A 6,109-nucleotide genomic window follows, 5' to 3' on the forward strand; every position below is an offset into this window, starting at 1 on the left:
AACAAAGCATATCGGGTTGTCCGTAAAGACAAATCAGTTTCCTATGCATATTATTGATTGGTCGATTGATTACTACTAGGTAGGTTATCGGCTACCTGTCATATACGTTCACACAAAAGGATAACAAAAATGTAGCGTGCATTATGCTTTTTTCGAGTTTGTGCGACGTTCCTTTGTTGCTCCTATATTTAGCACCGCATGAAACGCACAATAATCATTATAACGTTATGTTATCCGTGACAACATATCAGTATTGTGAATATGAAGCTATCACGAAGTATTACGAACGGTGAGCATCTGCATTTAGGTGATTAGTTTAATGGGCTATCTATTGCACTTGGGTGGAGTTCACTATTTGGCCTCACGATCGCAATAGTCAGAGATAAATTTCATTGATAAATCCTTAAAATGTTAAATATACCTTCTAGCATTACGAGAAGGTACACTGCAGCTACCCTGCTCCCCTTTATATACTATTTATATGCTATAAAAATTTTAGACCCTTTAGTTCTATTAATCTGTTCTAGTCGAACAAACACGGAGGCAGTTATGGGGAATTTATGTAGATTTTAGGCTTCTCTACAGAAAATGTCTATGCCACGAAACGTCTATCTCGAATCACGGGAAGTCCCGCGGCCTAGGGCTGCTATATCATTCGGCCGTTAATTTCGCCCAGCTTAACAGCATTTTACGATACGATCCAGCGATTCTGGAAATGGAATAGTTTGGTTGACTGAACCCAAAGTCTGCCACAACCGATATGTAGCATATCGATCGCTGATTAAACTCTATGACTTTCGGCTTTTAGAATATGTAATACAATTACGTAGACTTCGTATTCGTACACAATCATATAGGTATACATGATAAAGGAAAAGGATCAATGTGAACAAGGTTGCCGAACGAGAAAGTGTTATTTTCTCTAAAAATTTTATTTATATCACTGTCTTGCATAGGTTAACAGACGTCGTTCTCGTAAGACCCCAATAATTATTTAACTTGTACTTATATGTATAGTTAAGTATAACCATTATTACCAATAGCCTAATTTTCTGACACAGTAATAATAAAATATGGATATTACAGAATATTATGGAAAATATGTATAATATGATCCTATAATCTTAAAGTTTTATGTGAAAATAAGCTTTGGTGTGAAAAAGTAAGTTATATCTAATTTACCTAGATAATACAGAGGCATATCCATCTGTGTGACTTTTACGTGTTTCAACGAAGCATGAATAAACCGATCCATCTCATAGGGCACGTTCACCCAGCAATCTGAATTAGTCAAAAAAGCAGCTTGTGCTCCATCAAATTAGCAAACAAGATGGCTTCATTTGAGTGCAGTAACTGCTAGCCTTTGTGGAACCTTTTAAGGGACGACTTGCTGTTCCGAAGGTCACTATCATTTTCAGGCCGTCGTGTGGATCGATTTGACCTATCTATCTCACTATGGAAGTACCGTACAGGAAGACTGACAGGGCCTGTCTACATTAGCAATACGGCGAGTAACGTTAGGTCAGACACACGAGGTCGTCGTGTGGAGAGCCGTGGCGAAGAGTGCCGGTGTGATTGGCTTGATTGGTCAATAATTATGCCACCCCTAAGCAAGCGGTATTTTAAAGTATAGTCGAGTCTTCGCTTTTTTTTTCCTTTCTATACAGTCGCTTCCTCTTTCGTATGAGCCGAGAGGTGATACACCTATCCCGTTCAAGCGATAGGTGCTGCTCACTCAGCTTGTGTAACATTGAAGCTTAATCACGCACGCATGACAGAAAGGTCGAACGAATGAATGGACAGCCGAACGACTTCTCTGCGATATCACGATTTCTCCTCCTTCGCTATGCCTACTTTATGAAGCCTCCACCAGCCAATGAGCCAGCCTAATGGGCCAATTTGTAGCCCAAGGTCGGTGGCCCGATCTGTGCGTAGGCTATTAGTGGGTTTGTCTGATCACTCCGTTGTCTCCCTTGTGTGTGTGTGTGTGTCCCTTTACATCGGTTAATGTAACCGTCGAACATTAAAGAAGGACCGAAAGAATACTGCCTCGTATTTGAAATCGTCTGGTAGATTAAAGAGGTGTGAACGAGGTCATGTGATGAACGAGGATCGTGCTTGCCATTGAGACATTTCTCTCGGCGTTACCAACTGCATCTGCCACTTCAGTCGCCGTTATGGTGCTAGTCCAGACAAAGATACACGTGTATCTATAGACTGTGTTTCGCACGAATATATACTGGTCTCTTAGTGATAAGTACATTAAGCGGCTTATATCTGATTAAGTTTATTTTATATCTGAATAGATAAACATGTGGCTGTCCTTTAAAGGGCATAATAAATAACGTTATTAGACCGTAGCAAACAAAAGCACGCGTAACTGCGTGCAACGTATATACATTGCCTCATGAGGTACCCACAAATAAAAACACTGACTGGCAATCATACGTTGCTAGTAGACACAAATTATAATCTCCATATATATATAGACACTTTTCAAGTAACTTTAATCTGTGGAATAGAGGTGATCCACCGATTCAACTTTTTTCGCTTTTTTTTAGGCTTAGAAATTAGGCTTGTCATGCAAACTTCCAAAGATCGACAAAGTTGGATAGTTAATAAATGGACTTCGTCTCCTTTTTTATTGACTCCAACTTGTACATTGTGCGTATAGTATTGGCAAATATTTAGAAAAAGCTTTGGAACTTCTGTCATGCGCATAATTACTATATAATAAATAATAGGTTATTGAAATAAACTCCGTATGTTTTGAGCCTATTGACAAAATTGCAATATCACTCACAATATAAGCGATAAATGTATTTCCTACAGAATCGCCGCCGTTTAACCGAAACTCTGTCCTTATTTAGCAATTTATATTTGATATGGACAATACTAAATACAATTTTCTATTTTGATTCTCTGGCAACAATGTCCGACGATAGCCCTTGCTTACTTCGGACATCGAAACGGTTAGTCGTACCTATTTGCTAATTTAATGAAACGGTCGATGTACAAGTGTAGAATATACTGCTAGCTATTCTTGCAGTGTTTTCCCGTTACGTAGTTGTTCAGGAATTGCGTACGAACATGTTGGGCGTCTATTACGTCTGTGTGTGTCGGGATTTTAAACGGCTAGGGATAGCGATTCGTGAGTGGAATCGGTGCTCCTGTGGGAGTGTGTGAGGCCAACAGATTGTTTCGATAGGTGTAGTCGAATCGTCGAGACGCGCCATCTTGACGGCGACAGGGCAGCAATGAAATTGAATTTGCTTTAGCAGAGAGACTGAGACGGGCTCGGTTTTTTTTTTTGTTCACCCAAAGGCACATTTGGCTTAATAGTCGACCAAGCGTCACGCAAAGCTGAATGCCATGACCATTGAAAGAACTCTGTCTGAAATCGTTTGTAGATGCGCTACGTGCCAAAAGACAACGTTGACCAAAAACATCGAATGTGAATTTGACGTAAATTAAGTTAAAGATTTGGATCGTGTTAGACGCCGCTGACTAACTCTAATAGGCCCTATATATTAAAGGGTTCTAGACGTTTAAAAAATGTTAGATAGTATAGAACGTTAATGCTTCTCAGCCATATGTTCTTAAGAAACGAGACTCTAAAGGGCGACCCTCATCCAATCTCAGATTTAAATATGGGACACTCTAATAGGTTTTCACAGACGGTGTTGAGTAATGTTGGTAGTGCGAAGCGTGTTGGCGCTTCAAGGGATGAAACTCAGAGTTTTTCCGAATCAGATCGGAAATCAACGAATTCATTTGAATACAGGTCCGACTATTAAGCATGCATTGATGCATGTTTTTGGCACGGTGGTACGGTAAATTACTCCTGCAGAATCTTTTCAATGATTGCGTTCATTTTTGCTACTTCTCCAGTTATGCAAAGGAATCAGGCTTATTCGGCATAAAATTTAACGGCCAGATTGCTGAATTCAAGGGTCAATTTCTGAAAATTGCTCCATCACTAAGCGATTACTATTTTTAGAAGTTGTATCGGTTCTTAAACGGACAAGCTTCCGTTTTAGACAAAGGTCATAAGATCTAAACCTCCATTGGTCAGTTTGCTCAGACACGTTTGCTTACAACGAGTGCACCCCATCGATTCCGGACTCGGATAGCTGCTAGCATTGCATGTGACGATGGGTGACAACTGACGTATTGCAAGCAGTACTCCAGAAAACAGAAAATTTTGTGGCCATCTTTGAGTTTTTTCGGACACCTCCTAATTCGTACGGGTGGAAATTACAATGAGTTATCGCTGATCAGACGTGAGGCAGCGTCCAGGTGATTCCTGCGCCAGTCGCTTGAACCTGTGGACATGTTTGTCTGCTGCTGGTATTTATTACAATTGTCACGTTTGATGATGAAAACGACTCGTTTTAGATTCGCACAACGGCTAAGACATGACGTCTTGACGAACGCCTCAATTTGCTGGAACTGTTGTGATGACCCTATACGCATCATCGCCATCTGCCGGGTTATCTGATGTGTGTTCGCTATCATCTTCATTGTGACGGTACTATTCCCATTTCGACAGAATCTATAAAACGCCAGTTCAACTGATGTACGATGCTTGATGGTGTTCCTAGCGGTCAAGACAAATCTCTTAGCAACAATAATAATTTATTGAACATTGTCACGGATTGTCCGCCAACTTTAGCTGACATTAGACTGACGGCTGAGTTACAAAATACGTAATTTGTCATCAGATCGTATGTTGATAAAGAGCTGTATTATCTTGTCACAAAAGTTTAAAGGCTGTAATAATAGGCAGATTAGATCGACTTTATCGAATTGAAAGCTCACATCGGCACCTCATCATTATATGTGGCCCTCATGTCTTTGGATAGACTTCAGATACCGACATTTTTGGATAAATTAATCGCACGCAATAGTTAGCACTACATTTAAAAGCAAGGAGCAAGAGTTACTGCTAAATCCAGTAATGGAGTCATTTGCTTACAGATTCAGTAATACTAAACTCTTTATTTACTTTTTTTACTTAAAAATAGCCCCTTCGGGGGTTTTACATTTTGCAACGTTTAGACAATGATAATAATCGTATGATATTTATCTGCATTAAGTGGCTTAATTGATCCATATGAGACTCATAATGAAAAGGTTTTTACATATAAGATTTTCATACGACTTATTACGATAAAGTTTCTGCGTTGCAATAACAAGTACTTTGAATCGTAATAATGTAACCGAGCTATTACGCTGTAACTTCTGCTGCCCTACACCACTCGGTGATTTGCGTTTATCCTAAATTGCACGACAGGATCTTCGCGTGTGACGGTGACTTATCAGGTTCCGATAGAATTAATTCGTCAGTTCTTCTTTGTTACGAGGCCCTGCCAGTCAGCCAGCTCCACTTCATCGACACTTGGACAAACCCAAAATCTACCAACGCGGATTCATTTCCGAGCCGCTAAGAATGAGTGAACATTTCTTACGAACGGTCACGATCGCATTTGCATCGACTGAAACGTTTGCTCCCTCGAGGGCAAGTCTGAACGAAAATTAAATCGATGCACCGACCCAACCCAAAAATAATGCTGATTATTATCGGAGGCATCGTTCGGGAAATCATACGAAGATCGTAGAAACAAAATCAAAAATAATCAAACGTCTGATCGAAAACAAAACTGTGGCACCATGTGTGTTTATCAACGCGGTCATCGGTGAATATTCAAATGGAAAAATAAGTGAAATTGTCATTCGGCATCATCGTCAGCACTGGCCTCTTATCCACAGCTCCCCAAAACGCCTGACCTAACCCTAGTGGATTTCACGACTGGCAATACTATCTTTGCAAAAGCTGTCTGCTGGATGGTAACCGAGAAAAACATGGAATAAAAAACAAAAGACAAGATAATTGCTTATTGTGTCTAATCTCTCTTTTAATGCTGGCGTATATAAGGAACTAATATATAGTAGTTTCTATATGGGCTCGGATACGGTAAAGCAAAGTTGTAACTCAGTTTTGCCAGAATCTGTCTGCGATAGCACAAAAATGGCTGTAATTATAGAAATAGATAATAAGCAAGCATACAAAGCGCGATATTTTACAATATCCCTTTAATAACTATAT

General features: G+C 39.8%; 1 long non-coding RNA gene across 4 annotated transcripts in view; it reads right to left on the bottom strand.

Moving 5' to 3' along the window:
• Positions 1 to 902: 902 nt before the first annotated feature.
• Positions 903 to 6,109, bottom strand: part of LOC111251466 (uncharacterized) — an 11,597-nt gene continuing 6,390 nt past the window's right edge. For 2 of the 4 annotated variants that reach the window (XR_015328523.1, XR_015328522.1), the window contains one exon: positions 903 to 5,527. This is a non-coding gene — a long non-coding RNA (uncharacterized LOC111251466). Of the gene's footprint in view, positions 5,841 to 6,109 lie in introns of all 4 variants that reach the window. The other 2 variants (XR_015328521.1, XR_002673792.2) reach the window with 1 other exon arrangement.

The sequence above is a fragment of the Varroa destructor genome, unplaced genomic scaffold (genome assembly GCF_002443255.2).
Source record: "Varroa destructor unplaced genomic scaffold, Vdes_3.0 BEIS01000005.1, whole genome shotgun sequence".
NCBI classification, from domain to species: Eukaryota; Metazoa; Arthropoda; class Arachnida; order Mesostigmata; family Varroidae; genus Varroa; species Varroa destructor.